This window comes from Pinus tabuliformis, chromosome 5_2 (assembly GCF_031772625.1).
Source record: "Pinus tabuliformis cultivar Carrire ecotype Pingquan chromosome 5_2, CPIR1, whole genome shotgun sequence".
Classification (NCBI taxonomy): domain Eukaryota; kingdom Viridiplantae; phylum Streptophyta; class Pinopsida; order Pinales; family Pinaceae; genus Pinus; species Pinus tabuliformis.
Genome location: NC_142306.1, coordinates 490,818,722 through 490,841,081, shown reverse-complemented (window position 1 = coordinate 490,841,081; position 22,360 = coordinate 490,818,722).

The following is a 22,360-nucleotide window of genomic DNA, read 5'->3' as shown; positions in this document are numbered from 1 at the left end:
AGACTTTGTCGCCCACCTGAAAATTGTGTGGCACCCGATGTTGATCATGTCGCTGCTTGTACTTGGCATTTGATTTCTCAAGAATTTCATGGACCTGCTAGAAAATGTGTTGGATGTGCTCAATGAAGCTGGTGGCCTTATCTGTTTCGGACTGGACATGACCTGAATTTATGTGAGTAGCTGCAAGTGGCATGGCCACATCAATGGGGCATAGTGGCTGGAATCCCAAACCCACCTGAAAAGGGCTATGGCCAGTGGAGCTGTGAAGAGCTCGGTTGTAGCTGTGCTGAACATAGGGGAGGTTCTCGTCCCATGTGCGTGGATGCTTTGAGTTATACATGCGCAGAATGTGCACAATCATCCTATTGACAACCTCTGTCTGGCCATCAGTTTGAGGATGGAAGGTTGTGGACTTCGTGAGTTTGGTGTCCAGCATTGACCAGAGACTGGACCAAAATGTGCTGAGAAACCGACTGTCCCGATCTGAGATGATAGACTGTGGGATCCCAAAGTGCACCCACACTCGTTCAAAGAAGAGTTTAGTAGTGGCTTCTGCTGTGATATTCTTCTTGCAGGCCACCATAATGGCCATCTTCGAGAACCTGTCGACGACCACAAAAACACAGTCATTTCCATGCTTAGTGGAAGGAAGGCCTGACATGTAATCCATGGAGATGGATTCCCAAGGTCGACTAGGGGTAGGCAACGGGGTATAGAGGCCGTGCTTCTTAATGGTCGGTTTGGCAATGGCACAGGCAGTACATGATCTGATGTACTTCCCAACATCCTGTCGAAGATTCGGCCAATAGAAATAATTTTGCAGAACTGCCACTGTTTTCTCGACCCCGAAATGCCCAGCAGCCCGACTGTAGTGGGCTTCCCAAATCATCTTGGCACGCTCGCTTGAAGGAACACAAAGGTGACCGAGGTGGCATAATAGGGCATCCTGGAGGTGAAAATCTGGAACATGCCGACCCTCCACGAGTGTCTGGTATGTGTGGCCGAATTCTGGGTCGCTTTTGTAGAGAAGTGGCCAATCAGAAGTCTCGTGCCCACAAGAGTTGAGCACGGTGGTTAACGCCATGATCGGTGGTCGACTGAGGCAATCTGCAACATTATTGGTGCTGCCCTTCTTATACTTGATATTCAAGTGGAACTGTTGCAGGTATGTAGACCACTTCTGATGGCGATCATTCTGCAATTTCCCTTGGGTCTGTATGAACTGCAGGGGTCGGTGGTCTGTGTGGATGACCGTTTCCTTCCCCAAAATGTAATGCTTCCATTGTCGGCAGGCCTGTACAATGGAATACATCTCTTTATCATAAGTGGGGTACTTCCGGACTATGTCTGAAAGTGTTTCACTATGATATGCCACTGGATGTCCATGTTGAGTAAGGACTGCCCCAATAGCATAGTCAGAGGCATCTGTCTCGACCTCAAATGGTTGTTGTAAATCTGGTAACGCGAGCACTGGTGCCGTGCAGAGGCGATCCTTCAACTCTATGAATGCCTTCTGTTGAGATTCAGACCAAAAGAATTTTGCTTTTGCCCCTCCCTTGGTGACTTGACTCAAGGGCCAAGAAATATGAGAAAACCCCAACACAAACCTGCGGTAGAAGTTGGCAAGACCTAGAAAGCTGCGGAGCTCTGTTAGAGTGGTTGGAGAGGGCCAATCCCGAATGACTTGGATCTTGGCTGGATCGACATGCACCCCCTGTTCATCAATGATGTATCCCAGATACTGAACCTGGGTCATGCCAAAAGTGCATTTCTCAAAATTGGCACATAGCTTGTGTTGCCGCAGTGTTTGGAGAACCTGTCGGATGTGGTGGAGGTGCTCTTCCCAACTCTGGCTGAAGATCAGAATGTCATCCAAGTATACTACTACAAAGGAGTTGGTGAATGGCCGCAAGTTGTCATCCATTAGCCTCATGAAGGTTGCAGGAGCATTCGTCAATCCGAAAGGCATAACCAACCATTCGAAGAGGCCCTCCTTGGATTTGAAGGCAGTCTTCCACACATCAGAGGGTTCGATTGGTACCTGGCGATATCCTGACTTCAAATCGATCTTGCTGAAGTATTTCGCCCCCTTTAGTTGGTCTAGGAGGTCATCAATCCGCGGGATCGGGTACCTATTACGGACAGTGATCTTGTTCAGCACCCGATAGTCAATATAGAGTCTCCACGTCCCATCCTTCTTCTGTACCAACACGATCGGGCTCCCACAGGGCGACGAACTCTGATGGATGTGACCTTTCTGCAGGAGCTCCTGAATCTGCCTCTTGATTTCATCGTTCTCCAGAACGGAGCGCCGATAAATTGGTCCATTGGGTAGCGGCGCACCTGGGGTCAGATCGATGGAGTGCTTGACTTGACAGTGCAGAGGAACCCCTGCCGGGGAGGTGAAGATGTCCTCGTACTCCTCCACAACCTTATCCATCTGTGGTTGTCGTGCAGAGGGACCCTGTCTGGAGGCCACGACCACTGTCTTCTTCTTTCCTTGAGGGCGTATCATCAGGAAAACAAATTTCCTGGTTTTGGAAATGATCTTACTGCATTGTTTTGCAGTAATCAAAGAGATGGCGGTAGGTGGTGCTACCTCTGGTATCCTGTACAACTTATTTCCCAATGTAATAATAACAGCACGGGGCCTTGATTCATACACAGCATGTCGCTTCCACAAGTATGGTTGTCCTAGTAATACATCACAAACTTCAAGGGGAGCAATGTCACACAATACCTCATCCGTGAAGGGCTTGATGTTGTATGGAAGGCGACACTGCTGGCTCACGCGAAGATCTCGTCCTTGGTGAAGCCACCCAATGGTGTATGGTTGTGGATGTGCTGTGGTCGGTAAGCCCAACCGCTTCACGACCTCTGCCGAAATGAGGTTCTTTTGACTCCCGCTATCAACAATGAACTGTATCGGGGAGCCCTTTACCCACATCTGGGAGTGGAAGAGACGCTCCTCCTCCTCTGGATCTTCGGGTTCATTTATCTGGATCTTTGCGGTAGCAACAGTGGCGCTGGGATCCGCATCAATGATCTGCTTCCCTTTTTCATTCCCCTTATCGGGTTCTGACTCAAAGTCAGAACATGCATCTGATTCTGAAACCTTTAGCTCAGCCACCAGTGACTGCTTGGCCTGACACTCACTTGTGTTGTGAGTGGAGCTCTTATGGAACTCGCACCATTTTCCAATGTCCTTTCTCGGCTTCGCGGCACTGTTCTTTGCTTGCAGCTTCAGCTGGTTGTCTTGGGCTGTCCCGCCTTGGCTTTGTCCTTTTTTCTGTGGTTTAGGGGCACCTTTCCCCTGCTTTGGATTCGCAGATCCAAAGTCTCGCTTCTTTTGTCAAAGCAGGCCAACTCCTTCAGCAGGGCAAGTGGCTCACCAGGGAACAAGTTCAGCAAAAGTTTCCTCATCTCATGGAGGAGCTCAATGCAATGGGGACCATTGCTTCCTAAGGGGGGAGGAATGATCCAAGTGGATATTGGTGGCCACCTGCAAAGTCCACCTGGACCCCCACCATTGTTCTTCTCAGCATTTTCAGTTTCCTTAATTGTAGAACAACTTACTATTTTTAGCAGTTTTTCGGGTCCTGAACTTCCGGAGCCGTTTTGAGGCCCTAAACGACGTTTTTTTGGGAATCCAAGGGAAACATGGTCCATGGACCAATGTTTCCTGTTCCAACAATGATAGTGCTCGGATAGGTCTTTCTAACGAGCTATTGTATGCGTCAAACGGAGATCGTATGCCAAAGTTACGACCCCGGGAAGTTGATGTACCAACTTACCCCAAACGGGGCCCATAGTTTGGCGTTTCATCTTCTAGGGTTAGGTTTTGGAATGTTAAGGGTTTTTCCACTATTTCTCAACAATAAATAGGCCTTCGAGCCTCATTGTAAGACAGTTCAGAGGCATGTAGCCATCACATTTCTTCTCAGAGATAAGCTACCATCGCCCTAGCTAGTTTATTTCCACTTCTAGTTGTAAGCATATTTCAGTATTTTCATTAATGAAATGAAGTATTATTTCCACTGCATCTTTTTGTATATGGTTATCTCTGTAGTGTGTTGCGTTCCTGTTTAAATCCGGATCAGTGATTAAGTAGATAATTGGTTGCAGAATTATGTATGATGAATGGCTAAGTTAAAAGCTCAAATAATTTGCTTTCATCATTACATTACTTTGGCAAAGCATGGATGACAAAGACACATTTACAAGGTGTTGATGCCTCGAAAATCGCTGCAACAACAATGGGGGACAACCACCCGGTCCGGACCTTAAAGCAGCTCCTTTTCCATTTGGTGTGGTGGCTCCGACTAGTTTAACTAGGTCCAGTTACCTTCTCCTTATTGCTATTGGTTTATGATATATCTTTAACTACCAATAGACAGGGATATCAGATCACTTCTTTTGCTGATCAGGCAAGAGAATGACCCTTAAGCTGATTTGGGTTCAGCCAAGCCACAACGAAAGTTTTGCCTCTTTGAGGAGAAGACTTAAAAGAATGTAGAAAGTATTCTAAATGCAAGCTTATTCTATGATGCAAGCAAAAGAAACTAATCTAAATCCTATCTTAATTAGGCAGATATAGATCTAACCCAACTAAGAGCAAGATAATTAAAGTATTGGGATTTAAACATGTCTTGCTTATGATGAATATCAAGTTAATGAAGTAGTTCAATTAATTGATATTATGGATATCAAAACAAATCCTATTGAGACCTTTTAACTGAAATAATAAGCCAACAACATTCCAGTAAGTAGTTCACATAAATGATATTGATTATCAAATCAGTAAATCCAATAATTGAATAATGACATGTGGAAATAGTTCACAACACATTACCATTCAATAAATCAGTTTTATAAGACAGATTTCTGAGCAAATAGTTACTCAGAAATCAGATTTTAATTCATAAGAACAGAGATACCTAATAACAATATTGACACAAATTACCCACGTTGACAATAGTGCACAAACATGAATAAAATGAGACATTCATGTTACCATAAAATGAAACTGATATTTGAAACAGTAGTATTAGAAATACCAATTTATTGCATCCATTTCTCTGTCCTTGGTCTCCAACAGCTCTTTACATTGCTTGAACTTCTACTTTCAAAGCTAAAGCCACAATAGTGCAAACTTTGCCCTTCTGTATAATTCAAGATACAAAGGGAAAATCCTCAATAATTGCCAGATCTGAGATTTTCTCTTCTCTCTCCTACAACTCTAAATTCATATTACAGTAGTGCTTTTAGAAATCTAGAATTGCAGAGGAGAGCAGCCCTCCATTACATTCTGCAATCTATTATTTATACTATTTCCAAAGGAATTTTGGAGATGAGAGTTTGTTGAAGAGAAATCTGTCAAATACAATTTTATTTGTTCAAAATTCCAATCTTTAATTGCTGGAGCTTTCTCATTGATTGAAATCCTTTTCTCCATATTTCTTCCACTGTTTTTCTGCAAAAGTAAATCAAAATAAATTAAGATGCAACAATAAAATCAAAATATTATTTTCTAGCATTTAAGATAAATCCAATCGAATTCAATTAAATAAATAATTGAAAATAAAATGTAAGTTTTCTATTGATACATAGGATGATTCGAATGGCCAAAGATATTATTGATGAATGAATCTGCAATTAGAAGAGGCTTTGGATAAATGAAAATGAAGAAAATAACTCAGAAAATTGATTTTGTTTTCAAAATTCGGAGCCTGATCTTCTGCCTGATTTTTTACCCAATAAATGATTAAATATATTAGTGAAACCTCCTCCAAAATGTTCTCCTTGATTTTCTCTTTCCAATGAGCCATCCTGGGCCTCATTTGGCCAAGTATAACTCAATCTATGAGCCTCCAAAGTTGATGGGTCAAATCTGGCATGAATCTGAAAATTATATTGTTGGGCTAAAAATGTTGTAATTAAAAACTAATCCTAAATTAGTCTCTAATTAATTTTAATTTAATTGCTATTTATAAACTAAACTAATGATTAATTAATATTATTAATCTAATTAACTGATATCTAATTAACTATTTATAAACGAAATTAATCTAATTAAAACTAATTAATATTAATTTAAATGATATTTAAATTTAAATTAAATTAATTAAATATTACATATATTAATTAATTTAATTAATATAATATATTACATATAAAATATTAATATAAACTAATATTTAAAAATAATAAATATATACTTACTTCCATTCCCTTTTATTAACTCCATTCGCTTTAACTCATTTCGAATGAGTTTTGAAAACAAAACATAACATAAGCCTTAAGACTTAGTTAATGCCCCTTTGTATCGGCAAATCAGGAGGATATGGTATCGGGGTTTTTAAACTTTGGCACATGAAATTCCCGATGCGATATGCTTATTCCCTTTTGTTTTAAGCTTTTCGGCGATCGGGGATATGGAGGTATCGGGGGTATGGAATGACATGCGTCGATATAAATCTCTGATGCGATTAAGTTTTATTTTATATATTATTTTTTTATATATTAAATTTTAATTTAATTTAATTAATTATATATTAATTTAATTAAGATTTAATGTCATTTTTTATATTGATTTTATTTTTAATAAAATTTAGTTAAGTTGTGAAATTATCTAAACTACAGCCACATGAAAAATAAAAAATAAAAATAAACTACAGCCACTTGAATGTTTGGGTTTTCGAGATTAGGATTTGATTTGGAAATTGGAGTGAATTTCTTAAAATCCCGATAATTAATGATTTCGCTGCATAACTAAAATGAATGCGTTATTGAACTATGGGTTAATATTTAAAATGAATACGTTATTGAACTAATTTATTTACAAAATGCAATATTGTACATTTTATGCATTTTTAACCCAGGTTAGATAAATGATGAGACTTCAAAGGAGTGCCTTTTTCAAACTAGTTAACCAAATGATGCGAAACAAGCGTCAATGTGAAGCTTATAAAAAATCGATTCTAACAAAGCAATAAAAACAAGAATCCAAAGAAATTGAAAAATTAACAAATGCATAGGGCAATTAACTAAATAAAAATCCAAAAAGGTGTTTAGCCAAAATTTTATAGAAAGGGTCCCCATTATTTGAAGTGAACAAGTCAAAAATGGGGGGTTGTGTTTTTACCACAACAATGGCGACACACGGGAGAAGAACCAGTTATCTCTGTTTGATATGAATAAGATTTTCCTAAAATTAAAGTAAAAATAATTAAAGAAGAGAAAATTATGTTTGAAATGCTTGACTAAGTTCATTAGCCTGAATAAAAGCAAGAATCATCTAATTGTAATTTTTCTTAAAATTCCTCATACATTAAAATATTTCAAAACTCTTCATCAGTCCTTAATTAGTTGTAGAGATAAAGCAGGGGCCACTTTACAACTTAGCTTTCAAAATATACTCCTTTGTCATAGGTAGAGCCACTGCTGCCAGCAAACATCTATAGTTTTGACAGGGTTACCTTTTAATCATAAATGATTCAGAATCCCATCTGTTTAAGAATTATTGATCTAGAGATAAATCCATTTATATATGTTTATCTTCTTTGAATTTTTATTTTTTATTTTCCTTAAAAGCCATTGTCCTGGTTTGGTGACCAGATAGTTGACAATGCCATTCACTGGTTATAATCGGACTGAACAAGTTGGCTCGTGATGAGACCCCTTGTCTTATAATTATTTGCAATCATAAGCCATTACTCTGGTTTGTTTAGCAGTGTTGGTAATGTCAGCCTATTTTTCCCCTATGATCATGGTAAGCAGGCTCATGATGAGACCTCTTATCTTTTAAGTTTAAATATATTTCTGGATTATACTCTAGAAAAATAAGACTCTTTGGGACAGGGAGAATCATTGACTCCTTAAGAGTTAAGAATGACAATTTCAGAGTTAAAGGTGTTTTGCTGTGAAGTGTCTTTACTCGGTTAAAAATAACTTTTCTTTACTGATAATAGAACTTTGAAAGATTCTAATAAAATTTTGGAATCTCAAAATGATTACAATTTTGATGAAAAATGAATTTTTTGCAGATTTTATAATACTTTTTCAACTTCTCTGAATTGATAATCTCTTCCTTAAGTATGTCTACTTTTATAATAAGAAAATCAAACTTTGCTAAGAGATTTAAGAAAAAGCTAATAGGTGACTATTAACCATTTTTCTCCATGTATGCTGACCATTGTTAGGTAACAAGTAGGCCTTCCATATAAATCATGGCAAAGTTACCACAATCAAAACTGAAAACCAAAGTAAAAGAATTCTTATGCTAAAATGAGAAAGAAATCAGCAAACAAAAATAGAAATGAAGAAATTTTAAAAGTGGAAAAGAAAATCCAAGCTTCGAAAGATAAACTCAAACAAAAATAATTATACCAATGTCTCAACAATATGAAGAAAAGAAAATAACCGTTAATCATTCCTTCTTATGTTGAGATTTAGAAAAATCATACCTTGCAGGGTTGTAAGTGTTTTAGGCCTTTTGGATAGCAGTAACGATAAAATTCAACCACAATGAAATTTTTTTGTCTGATATTAATATTTTTGTTTCAAAGCATCATCTTGATCATTTTCTAATAAAAGGAATGCTTAAAGAAACAAACTAAAGGTTCAGAAACTTCCTGGTGTAGTTGTTTTGATGAAGATTATCACTGCTTATTGAAATAAAGCTTGGAGAAAAGTATAGGACTTTGAAAATATGATCGAGCAGAAGATTGGAAGCTTTTATGAAGCGCTGCAAAACAGATTCATATATCAGAAAAACAAAACTGAAACTAAAGTAACGAAATGGAAATTAATGAAAGTGGCACATGAATCTTACCATTGGATCATTGCTTTTGATCTTACCTGAAAGGTATCAGTTTCTCCAAGCTAGCTGACTTCTTATTTTAATTAACATTAAAAACATGAAGAAGTCAAACTAACCAAAATCCTATAACCCAAAATCATTATTTATTTTATTTACACTAAAGTAATCAGTAAAATGTAAAAATGGAATGCTTTGTGTTCAAGGGAATTGAAATTAAAACAAATGCATTTGAAATGTTAATGAGAATTTGCAGTAACGAATGTTTCTCAAAATATTATAAGTTTCATATAAACTCCATGATTTTATAAATTGTCCAGAATCAAGACCAAATCGAAGATAATAAAATTTAAATATGAAGATGAGAGGTCCTGAATTCTATTTTTAATTATGGAATTATATATTTAAAACTTAAATGTATGAGAAATCAAAATGGTTTATTGTATGTTGCAAATTTGTCATCAATTGTTTTTTTCCCATAGTGGTTATCGAAGCTCGCTTTTAAAATAACACATTGCCGTATTGGATGATTCACATAACATGTTTCTTCTCCATGCTTCAAGTTTAATTTGCAAGACTTCACTTTTATTGCTATGCCATATATCGATTAAATGTTAATGGCTCAAAGGCATGCATTGGAAGCTATTGCATCGACTGTTGAAATAACAAGTTGCAGATATGAGATCATGCGAAGAAATAGATCACACTATTGAAAAACTGTTATAACGCGAATCGGGGACAGTCATGCTGCAATTTGGAGATCGCACAATGCATCTCGCGATTTGTATTTTGCACATTGCACATTGCGCATTGCAAATTTGGAATAGTGATATGGCCATAAAAATGTGATGAAGCGATTGTGATATCGGCGTTTCGGAATATCGGAGAATAATCATGTTGGAAATGCCAATATCAGTGATGCGATGGATGATGTAGCAAATCAGCAATCGGCAAGATTTGGGTACCCGATGTAACACAATATGATTCTTGCGATGCCGATATGCGATGAAGAGTGGACCCGATAAATTTATGATGGGATTTTAATAACATATCGGATCCGAGACATCAGCCCTTTAAAATTATGCCCTTACTTTTATTGCGATTGAACGGACGCGATATTTTTATAAATTTGATTTGAATTTCATATCGGGTCCAGAATTATGTGGTCATCGCAATGTCGGTGAAGTTGTTTATCGGAGATCAGTGATTCATGATCATGGAAGTATACTTCACTTGGAAAGCTTTGATATGCGAAATGCGATATGGCATATGAGTAAGATAATACATCGGAGGTATTTTATGAACGATTTGCTATCAAAATAAATGCTAAGAACTACTTCCGATGAAATCTTATGATGCGAATAGTCTTATGATATTCCTTGAAATTTCAATTGGGTTTACTGATGGTTGAAAGCAAAGTTAAAAATGTTCAAATTCTAATGAATCACAAAATAAATTTTCCCTGAACCTGTTGCAAATCTGAAATGGTTTTTCTGCTTACTTCAAGTTTTGAAAACAAAATGAAAACCTGTAAATAAAATAGAAAATAAAATAAAAAAATAAACTAAGGAAAAGAGAAAGTAATAAGAGATGAGAATGAGCTTGCAAATGCGTACCTGGAAGGAAATTGTTTGCAAATTTTACCTTATGAATCTTCAAATTCTTCCTTTGATTTATCAAAATTTCGACTTTGTTCAAAATCATCTCATCATTTATTCTAAATTGAAGTGTGCAATCAGCCTAAATAAAATCTTATTATTCATGTTCAGGAAATATAGAATTTACCATAAACAAATATAAAAATAGGCTTCCCTTTTGAATTACTACAACAATTTATTACCTCTGCTTATTCTGAATAACTTGAGAAGAATCTGTATTGTTACAGCGACTATTTAATAATACCTTTAGTAAATGAATATAATGCGTTTTGTAGCATCAAATAATAAACTAAAGATCAAAATGGGATAGAGCCACTAATTGTGGAAAAATATCAAAACAGATTTGAATGTGTGCACTCAGCAAAATGGACATCCTGAAGGTCAGCTTTGCAAATTTCAAGGAAAATAATATGAACTTCATATGATTACCATGAAAGGTTAGACTGACTAATAATGATTGAATTAGAATTAAGCTTATCATAGACAGTCATACATTTCATGGGATAATGGGATCATGAAGCTTTTATATCCTCAAATCTTTACCACATAAATTTCAAAAGAAAATCTTGAAATGAAGAAAAGTGGCTTTGAGGCGATCGATGCCAAGTGCAACCTCAATTGAATTTAATCAAGACATTATTCAAAATAAGTAGAGTAGAGGTATTGCTGCAAGAAATTTTAAAAGGCAAGCAAGAATTAAAACTTTTTGATAAGGAGAAAATGTTTCAGTGAACATGCATGAGAAGGCTGATTGCTTTGTTTTATTTTTTAATCTACAAAACTGTTAAAACAAATTAATTACATAAAAACAAACTAACTAAATTAATTCTACTCCTATTCTAACCATATACATGAAAATGACTAGGTATAGTCATATTTCCAGTGTAGCCATTTTCTCATTTTAATTGCTACATGTATGTACAGTTCAAATGTTAGTAATAAAAATACAAATATAATTAAACTAAGAAAATTAAATATGAAATCAGAATGTATAGTTAGTGTTAGCAAGTTGATTAAAATCTCCTTCTCTCGAAATTTGCTTTCCAATTCAATATCAATTGGATCACAAAAATCTGGATGGATTTCCATTAATGATTGGGAAACGTTCAAAAGAGGAAATGACAGGCCGAATTGTGGATATGAGTTTTCAAATTCAAAGGCATGGAAAAAATTGTTAGTGTTATGTACAAATGTTAAGCTATTAACAATTTCCTTTGAGAGAAAAATTTCCAAATATTTTCAAATGAATTAATGAAAAATGGATGGAAATCTTTCAAATGAAATGGAAAATTATTAATTGAATTGAATTGCTGGCCAGATTGCAAAAATACATTCTCTTGTTGACATTGCCTTTGAAAAAATAGAAGCTTTTGATGAAACATTAGCATTGATTGAAATTGAAATATTAATATCTTTTGATGCTCATGATTATAATATGAAACTTCAATTTCCCAATCGGGCAATGCATCAATTGAGTGTTTGATAGTAAGGTGTTGAGTATGCCAGCGAAAAGTGTGAAAATTTTGCAAAATAAAATCAGAAAATAAATCTAAATTTAAACAAAATAACTGTGAAAGAAAAACTAAAATGAAATCACTATTTGTACAACTAATGTTACAACACAATTGGGATTGTTTTGAAATAATTTCTCTTTCACAAGGATTGGCTAGAATTATGAAATTTGGGTAATTTCGAATTCCAACTTGTGAAATAGAAAATGAATTATGATTATGAATAGGAATGGGAGTTTGATCCTGATATGAATCATAAATTGGGATGTTTTCTCGAATAGTGAAATCATGAAGATAATTTGCTTCTCTAAAATGAGGATTGGTTGGGATAATTCCTAAATTGAAGCATTCCTCATTCTCAGATGTTATTTGAATTTTCTCATGAGAATTCTCTTGAGAGGAATAGAAATCAACATCCTCAATGTCAGAGTAATTATCATAAATGACTTCACAATATTCTCTACAATTCCCTTCTATCTCATCCAATATATCCAAACAAGGCAGAACAAGAATTTCATGTTCATTAGTAGCAAAAGAATTGTAGTGCCCACTCTAGTTTCCTAACCCTAATACGACATTATCTTAGACACTTTATTCTTCAAGGACCTCAGATTGAGGATCTGGACCCATGACACTATTATTAGCGATTGAGATATTCATGGTTGTGATGTTTATGAATGCTTTCCATTGATATTATGGTAGCATGAATGGTTATGTATCTTATCTATCAGTATTCTGATGATTGCAATATTAAATAGTTAAGTTGGTCTCTATTTGAAATTATGATGAGGGTAGTAAAGAATATGTATGCGCTCTACTAAAAGCATAATGAGGATAAATTTTATGGATAGGTATATTTCTACGATGTTACGATGTTGATAAGCTTAATGAATATGTATGTTTCCATTGATGATTATTGATGATAGCCATGAGGGATGTGTCCCCTATGTTACCTACTTCCTTTAGTTCAGACTTACAATGGACAATGATGTGAATGACCAGGAATTGTTAATGATGTTATTATGATAATTGACTAACATTGAGAAACCTTGTTACTGATGATTATTGAGTATGGCAGGAAACCATCAGAGGCACTCGCATATGACATGTCGATGACACCTGGTTTGATGAAAATTTATATTACTTTATCTTTGAAAGTCTAAGTCGATCTTGGAATCTGCCATATATGTTTAACTATATCCTGATGATATATTAATGGTTGCAGGCACAGATTAGTTGCTTGACCGAATGACTCACATATGGGTGATGGGGTTGTACAAGTGGATGGAACTACATGGGAGGGGTGGGACAGAGTCCCTGATCTCACCCACTAGCACTCCCGCCGTGACTTGGGCTGGAAGGGTTGAAACACCTTCGCCTTGAAGATCACGATGCCATGAGGCCAGGTCCCAAAGTTGGGTCGCTCATGAGGACTTTACCGGGGGGCGCGCATCAAGGCGGATTCCTTGATCCCCGACACCATTAGTCTCACTATAGCAGGCAACATAAGAGATGATAGTGGTCTATGACGTTGCACTATACTTTCCCCTCGTAATCACTGGATGCTTGAAGGGCAAGTGATGTGGAACCCTTGGAACTTCAGGGGAATTTCTTGAAGGGCACAACCAACTTGGCACCCTTGGCATCACAAATAAACTATTAGGTGTGGAACCCTTGGAACTTCTAGGGAAGTTCTTGAAGGGCACAACCAAACTGGCACCCTTGACATCACAAATAAGCTATTAGGTGTGGCACCCTTGGAACTTCTAGGGAAGTTCTTGAAGGGCACAACCAAACTTGGCACCCTTGGAATCTTTAAAGAGAAATAATAATAAATAAATATAAGCAAGGAATGAAAACCAGGTAAATTTACATCAAGGGTAAATGGTGATTAGAAACCAATGTAATTAAATCAAAATAAAACTTGGAATAAGGAGGACCATAAGAAGAATTAAAATAGAGTACCTTAAAAACTCTATCCTTCCCATGTTGGAAAGTACTAGGAAGATTATGTGGTTTAATTAGGAAAAAGGGGAAAGACAAACATAATTGTAAGGATAAAGATTAATCCTAAAACTAATTTAAACCTAATTAAGAAAAGAGGAAGGTGAATTAAAATGAGAATAATAAATTAAATTTAGAGAAATGTAGAGAAGCTCCATGTGTCAACAACCAACATAAGAATACCCATCTAAGAGATAACCTGAGTTAAATTACGGAGTAGATTGGGGATAAAATCTTGACTCATTAATTGACTTCAAGTAATGAACACAAATTAAGGAATAAAATGGGGGAATAAAGGGACAACTAGGAGAAGAAATAGGAATCTTGTTGAGGTGAGGAAAATATTAGTTTTAAATAAAAAGTTAAGTAAATAATTTTGGGTGACCCTTGATGAGAGAGTGACACATGGGTAGGTGAATAATCAAACTATTAAATTATAAAAAAAAATATAATTATGCATGACATGCCAAGTGTCATCTAGGAGGACTCTTATAAAAGAATGAACAAGCCATAGGAGAAGGGACTTTTGGGAACCCTATTGTTGGATGGATGAGTTGATGTCAGAGCAGTGATTACGAAGCTATAGTGAGTTTGGTGAGGTAGAGGATTTTAGAGAGGGGACTCTGGAGCCAAGGTGTGCTCTCCTCTACCAGCTAATGCTTTCCTCCATTGTACAACCCCATTGCAGCTCGGGGGTCTGCGGGGAAGAAGAGTACCCAAGGAGTAGGCTGGGAGGTTAACCGGTGGGTCTTCGCATTCGGATCAAGTGCGTCATCATTCACTCGCGGAGGTGACCAGCTACAAGGGAATACCAGCAACAGCAGAGCAAGTGGAGTCTCGTCTTCTGGTGAACGGTACATATGTATTTCATTACTATTGATCTTAGTTAAAAGTATGAAAATGTTATGATATGTTTCCTGAAATATGTGTGTGTAAAATAAATTTGAATTTCAATGCGTTTCTTTTCAGGTTGTATTTAAAATATATATATATATATATATATATATGTACACAGTCTGGATATGGTCCTTACAAGAATGATCAATAATTGCTTCTCTATCTTGATAAAAACTTAATGGTAATTCATTTAGATCAGCCTCTATATTTTTTGAAATATCATTAATACCAAGAGGGGAAAAATTACCATCATTAAAAATATCAAGATAAAGGGAAAAATGTGAACCTGAAACAATACATTTAAAACTTTCTCTGTTTGAGAACTCTTGTGCATTATGCTCATTGTAAATTTCAAATTGCAAATCATTCCTTTGTATGTTCATGCTTTCTTGAAGAAGGCTGCTTTGCTGCTGTGATTTCGGCATTTGCTCATCAGGGAGAAATTCATAAATTTGTACAGCAGTTTGCATTTTATTTACTTTGATTGCTGCTTGTACTTGCTGATTTGCGATTTTATTTTCCGAATTTACTTCAAAGTAGCTTTCAGATTTCAAGGCGGCTTTTTCTCCAAAATTGCTGCTGTTGTCTTCTTGTATTTGAATGGAAATATTTTCCAAGCTTTGTAAAACCACTTCATCGTAATTTATTTCGACATCCATATTGGAATTCTCATTTATATTGGAAGGGGATGGAACAAAACTTGAACTAATTTCATATGGATTGAGAATGGGAGGAAGAGAACAAATATATTCAAACCAATCTAGTGATTCTTCTTCCGTAGGTTTATCCTCATCTTTAAATCTTAAACAATTCAAGTGAAATCGAATATTAAACTCATTAACAGACATATTTTCAAACCTTCGTAGATATTCAATTTCTTCACATACCTGTTCATAATCATAGCTGTCAAATTTACAAATGAAAATTGTAACAAATTGATCCCAGCTGTGAATTGAGGCAACTAGAATAGTTCTATACCAGTTTCTGGCTTTTGTTGCAAATGTGAGAGTAAAAATTCTGCATAAGATGCCTTCATCAATTCCTTGAAAATCATAATTTGAAACATTTTGAATAAATTGAAAGACATGATTAAAACCAGAAGAATTTCTCTTACCATTGAATTTTAACTGAGACAAGAGTCTTACCACTTCAGGTGGAGTATTGGAAGATGCACGTCCATGGATACAACTCCAAATTGGAAGTTTAAGAGTAGCCATCACAATAAATAAAATATTAAAATTGAAAAGATTCCAACAAAGAAAGAGTCTCATGCCCTCCTTCTAGCGCCAAAAATATTGATGCCTCGAAAATCGCTACAACAACAATGGAGGATAACCACCCGGTCTGGACCTTAAAGCAGCTCCTTTTCCGTTTGGTGTGGTGGCTCCGACTAGTTTAACTAGGTCCAGTTACCTTCTCCCTATTGCTATTGGTTTATGATATGTCTTTAACTACCAATAGACAGGGATATCAGATCACTTCTTCTTGCTGATCAGGCAAGAGAATGACCTTTAAGCTGATTTGGGTTCAGCCAAGCCACAACGAAAGTTTTGCCTCTTTGAGGAGAGGACTTAAAAGAATGTAGAAATTATTCTAAATGCAAGTTTATTCTATGATGCAAGCAAAAGAAACTAATCTAAATCCTATCTTAATTAGGCAGATATAGATCTAACCCAACTAAGAGCAAGATAATTAAAGTATTGGGATTTAAACATGTCTTGCTTATGATGAATATCAAGTTAATGAAGTAGTTCAATTAATTGATATTATGGATCTCAAAACAAATCATATTGAGACCTTTTAACTGAAATAATAAACCAACAACATTCCAGGAAGTAGTTCACATAAATGATATTGATTATCAAATCAGTAAATCCAATAATTGAATAATGACATGTGGAAATAGTTCACAACACATTACCATTCAATAAATCAGTTTTATAAGACAGATTTCTAAGTAAATAGTTACTCAGAAATCAGATTTTAATTCATAAGAACAGAGATACCTAAAAACAATATTGAGACAAATTACCCACGTTGACAATAGTGCACAAACATGAATAAAATGAGACATTCATGTTACCATAAAAATGAAACTGATATTTGAAACAGTAGTATTAGAAATACCAATTTATTGCATCAATTTCTCTGTCCTTGGTCTCCAATAGCTCTTTACATTGCTTGAACTTCTACTTTCAAAGCTAAAGCCACAATAGTGCAAACTTTGCCCTTCATGTATAATTCAAGATACAAAGGGAAAATCCTCAATAATCCCCAGATCTGAGATTTTCTCTTCTCTCTCCTACAACTCTAAATTCATATTACAGTAGTGCTTTTAGAAATCTAGAATTACAGAGAAGAGCAGCCCTCCATTACTTTCTGCAATCTATTATTTATACTATTTCCAAAGGAATTTTGGAGATGAGAGTTTGTTGAAGAGAAATCTGCCAAATACAATTTTATTTGTTTAAAATTCCAATCTTTAATTGCTGGAGCTTTCTCATTGATTGAAATCCTTTTCTCCATATTTCTTCCATTGTTTTTCTGCAAAAATAAATCAAAATAAATTAAGATGCAACAATAAAATCAAAATATTATTTTCTAGCATTTAAGATAAATCCAATCGAATTCAATTAAATAAATAATTGAAAATAAAATGTAAGTTTTCTATTGATACATAGGATGATTCGAATGGCCAAGGATATTATTGATGAATGAATGTGCAATTAGAAGAGGCTTTGGATAAATGAAAATGAAGAAAATAACTCAGAAAATTGATTTTGTTTTCAAAATTCGGAGCCTGATCTTCTGCCTGATTTTTGACCCAATAAATGATTAAATCTATTAGTGAAACCTCCTCCAAAATGTTCTCCTTGATTTTCTCTTTCCAATGAGCCGTCATGGGCCTCATTTGGCCAAGTATAACTCAATCTATGAGCCTCCAAAGTTGATGGGTCAAATCTGGCATGAATCTGGAAATTCTATTGCTGGGCTAAAAATGTTGTAATTAAAAACTAATCCTAAATTAGTCTCTAATTAATTTTAATTTAATTGCTAATTATAAACTAAACTAATTGTTAATTAATATTATTAATCTAATTAACTCGTATCTAATTAACTATTTATAAACAAATTTAATCTAATTAAAACTAATTAATATTAATTTAAATGATATTTAAATTTAAATTAAATTAATATTAAATATTATTAATAATTAATTAATTTAATTAATATAATATATATATATAAAGTATTAATTAATAAACATTTCGAATGAGTTTTGAAAACAAAACATAACATAAGCCTTAAGGCTTAGTTAATGCCCCTTTGTATCAGCAAATACTTCCATTACCTTTTATTAACTCCATTCGCTTTAACTCATTTCGAATGAGTTTTGAAAACAAAACATAACATAAGCCTTAAGGCTTAGTTAATGCCCCTTTGTATCAGCAAATCGGGAGGATATGGTATCGGGGTTTTTAAACTTTGGCACATGAAATTCCCGATGCGATATGCTTATTCCTTTTTGTCTTAAGATTTTCGGCGATCGAGGATATGAAGGTATCGGGGGTATGGAATGACATGCGCCGATATAAATCTCTGATGCGATTAAATTTTTTTTATATATTATTTTTTTATATATTAAATTTTAATTAAATTAAATTAATTATATATTAATTTAATTTAATTAAATTAAGATTTAATATCATTTTTTATATTGATTTTATTTTTAATGAAATTTAGTTAAGTTGTGAAATTATCTAAACTACAGCCATTTGAAAAATAAAAAATAAAAATAAACTACACCCACTTGAATGTTTGGGTTTTCGAGATTAGGATTTGATTTGGAAATTAGAGTGAATTTCTTAAAATCCCGATAATTAATGATTTGGCTGCATAACTAAAAATGGAAAAATGTTACTAAAAACTCGCTATGGGTTAATATTTAAAATGAATGCGTTATTGAACTAATTTATTTACAAAAAGCAATATTGTACATTTTATGCATTTTTAACCCAGGCTAGATAAATGATTAGACTTCAAAGGAGTGCCATTTTCAAACTAGTTGACCAAATAAGGCGAAACAAGCGTCAATGTGAAGCTTATAAAAAATCAATTCTAACAAAGCAATGAAAACAAGAATCCAAAGAAAATGAAAAATTAACAAATACGTAGGGCAATCAACTAAATAAAAATCCAAAAAGGTGTTTAGCCAAAATTTTATAGAAAGGGTCCCCATTATTTGAAGTGAACAAGTCAAAAATGGGGGTTTTTGTTTTTACCACAACACAAAGTTACATGATTAATTTCCTCATTCATTTTACCCCTCATGGTAACTAATTTCCTGCTAACAAAAGTTTCAAAAACCTTAAGTTAAAGGGGCTCAAAGCATTTCTCTGACTTAAGGAGGGACCGGACCCTCGGCCCAATAACTTATAAGGTCAAAGATGTTAAAAACCCTTCATCAACATTCACCCCTTCATTATTTGTTCACTTCCTCTAAAAACCCATTTTCCCCAAGTAAATTCACTATTTGCTAAGGAAAAGTGATTACCCCACAAAATCCCTTTAGCCTAAGTTATAATGTTTTAATATGAAAAACAAATTAATGTTAAATGCATTATACTTGGCGCACTTTCATTTTCATCTCATATTAACATCTGATTTTACTTATGTATTAAAACCCAAAAAAATCACCCCTTTCCTGTATATTTTATTGTTAAAAACCTCATATGTTAATAATCCCGTCCCCGAGGTTTGAAACATAAACCTTAATAATGAAATAATTAAAATAAGGGATTAATTAATCGATTTGTGATTAATTAATAACCTAAAACTTCCGCCAAATAATAGAGATTAATTAACCAATTTGTGGTTAATTAATAATCTATCCTCGCCCAATCACATCACCCCCGATGTTATTAATTTCCCTAAATCCGCAATTAGTTCCCATCAGGCCCCTCCATTAACTCCCGATTAAATCCGCGCCCCGATCATCGTACGATTTGACCCTTTCAAATCTAACAGTCGATGCTCATATTAGGGGGCCTCCGATACCAAACTTTACCTGCCCGATGCGAGCGGTTTCATTATTTGCCCCCCGTTACGTGTCGCCCGATGAATGGCATCGGGCGGACCTCTCCCAATACTGCCTAGCGCTTAAAAGCTGTGCGATGAAAACCATTACCGCTTCCACTTACCACCATCACTAAATGACAAAGTGTCCCATCCATTAACTGGCGCCATCTGTCCCTTTCACCATACCCGCCAAACATTTTGACTTTGTGAATAAAAAACAAAAATACTCATTATTTTTGTTTTACCGAAACAAAAAAAACCTTATGTTCTCCATGCACACAGAAGCATGTTCATGCTGTCACCCTGCATTCAAACCATCAACTCCAAGAAGCCGTTGAACTCCCAGTCACCACTATAGACCAGCACACCCCATCCAGACTACACACCAATGCCATTCCATTTCTCGTACCACCATAACCAGGTATTTACCCACTTCTACTGGAAAACCCTATGTTTATATCAAACCAGGACTGAATTGCTTTAGAAACTGAGTGTTTTTATCAAAATTCAAGTGATCCAATACTCTAAATACTCCTTAGAACAACCTGGTTCTCCATAAAATCCTTGAATTTCCCTCCCAACGTCCTTGAATACACAAGAACCAAGAATGGAAGCTCCCGTCGCCCTAAATGTCATGCCACTTACTACTCCCCACAGGGATTTGGACCACCTTCCCTTGGCCGATAGAGATTTTCAAATAAAGGACCTTACTTTTGATGAAAATCCCTTGAAGTTACATTGTAAGTACTGGAACAATTATCTAAACCATGCTGATAAAATAGGTCTTTGGGAATCAAACCTACCAAAGTATCAATTCCCCACTGTCCATATTTTCCCAAATATTATCCACCAATGCCATGCAAACTACGACCCTAATATGAGAGTTGTAATGTCCCCAGACCAGAAAATCCTATTCACCATTACAGCCGAATCCATAAATGAGATGTTACAGTTGCAGCCTAGTCAGGACCTCACTCCCCTTTCCATTGTCGATTTACTTGAAAAATCTTCAAAGCTGTCCAGTTCCAAAATTACCCAAGTTTGTCAGACTTTCATTGAAGAAAAATACAGGCCAAAAGACCCCCTCCTTACATGTCATGCTTCTTTACTAATCTGGGCAGGGATATCATCACCATGATTGCTTGCATTTTGGGTTTTACCACTAATGAGTATGTAGATGAGATGACCTTAGCCTACATGTCTATTTTTACCCCTGGTCAACCTCCTGCAGCCAAATTTGACTATGCTACATTCATTGCAGATAATATGCATGACCAATTCATGAGATTAGAGAAAAAGAGAGTATTTAAATATTCTTCAGTCTTGTATCATCTTTTTCTCTACTACCAAACTGATAAATTCCCTTTCTCTGTCCAAAAGCTTGATACTAAAGGGAATCCTAGGTCTGTTATCTTTTGGACCTCAATATTCCACTATTCTAGCTCTTCTCCTCATCCTTACACAGATTTCATTGACTTATTTGTACATCCAGTAACTACTATGTTATTGGGAAATCCTCCTCCCAGGATTAGTGCAGACATTAAAAGAGTTCTTCAGTTATCCAAGCAGTACAAGGTTGGGGATTGGTACTTGTACCAGAACCATACCGAGATCAGAATTTATGGGTGTGAGCTGCCTCCCTATAAACTACCCAAATATCTCCCCATGTGATTATTTGCTCTGGAGTACTACACGCAAATGATCAATTCTAATGAAATCCACTTTGTAAAGACTAAGAAGAAAGCTCAGCTAAGGATAAAGGATCACCTAGGCCCATTTATTTGCAACAACAAAAGAGCAGGGCAAGAGGCAGAGGAAATCCTTGAGAGATTGAGATTGAAAAAGAGATTCATCTGGCCCTATGACCCTCATAGCTTCATCTATGACAGAAGGCAAAAGCATAAGCTATCCCCCTACATCCACCATAGGATCCCAGAGATTGAGAAATATGCAAATCAATCTGAATGGGTGGAAGGAACTCTAATAGACCAGGATAGCACACAAGTTGAAGTTGACAATGTATGGGCAGATTTGGAAAGAAAGATTGATGAAAATTCCTTTGTACAGGTGCCAAGAGAGACTTCATCACCAAAACAGTCACAAGAACCCAGCACTCAACCATCAGAGCATCAAGATACATCAGACCAAGCAAGACATTCAGGACAACAAGAAGAGTCAGAGCATCCCGAAATTTCAGAGGAGTTAGCTCAACCTCAGCAAATCATGAGCAACCCTCCAGTTTTACAAACTCCTTTCAATGAGGAAAGGAATCCTAAAAGAGACCGAGAAGAGGCCACTCCTTCCAGTAGGCCTACTGATCCAAACTTTGCTAAAAGGCAAAGGTTGAATCCTTATACATAAGAAGAGTTCATTGAGGAGACCACAGGCAACAC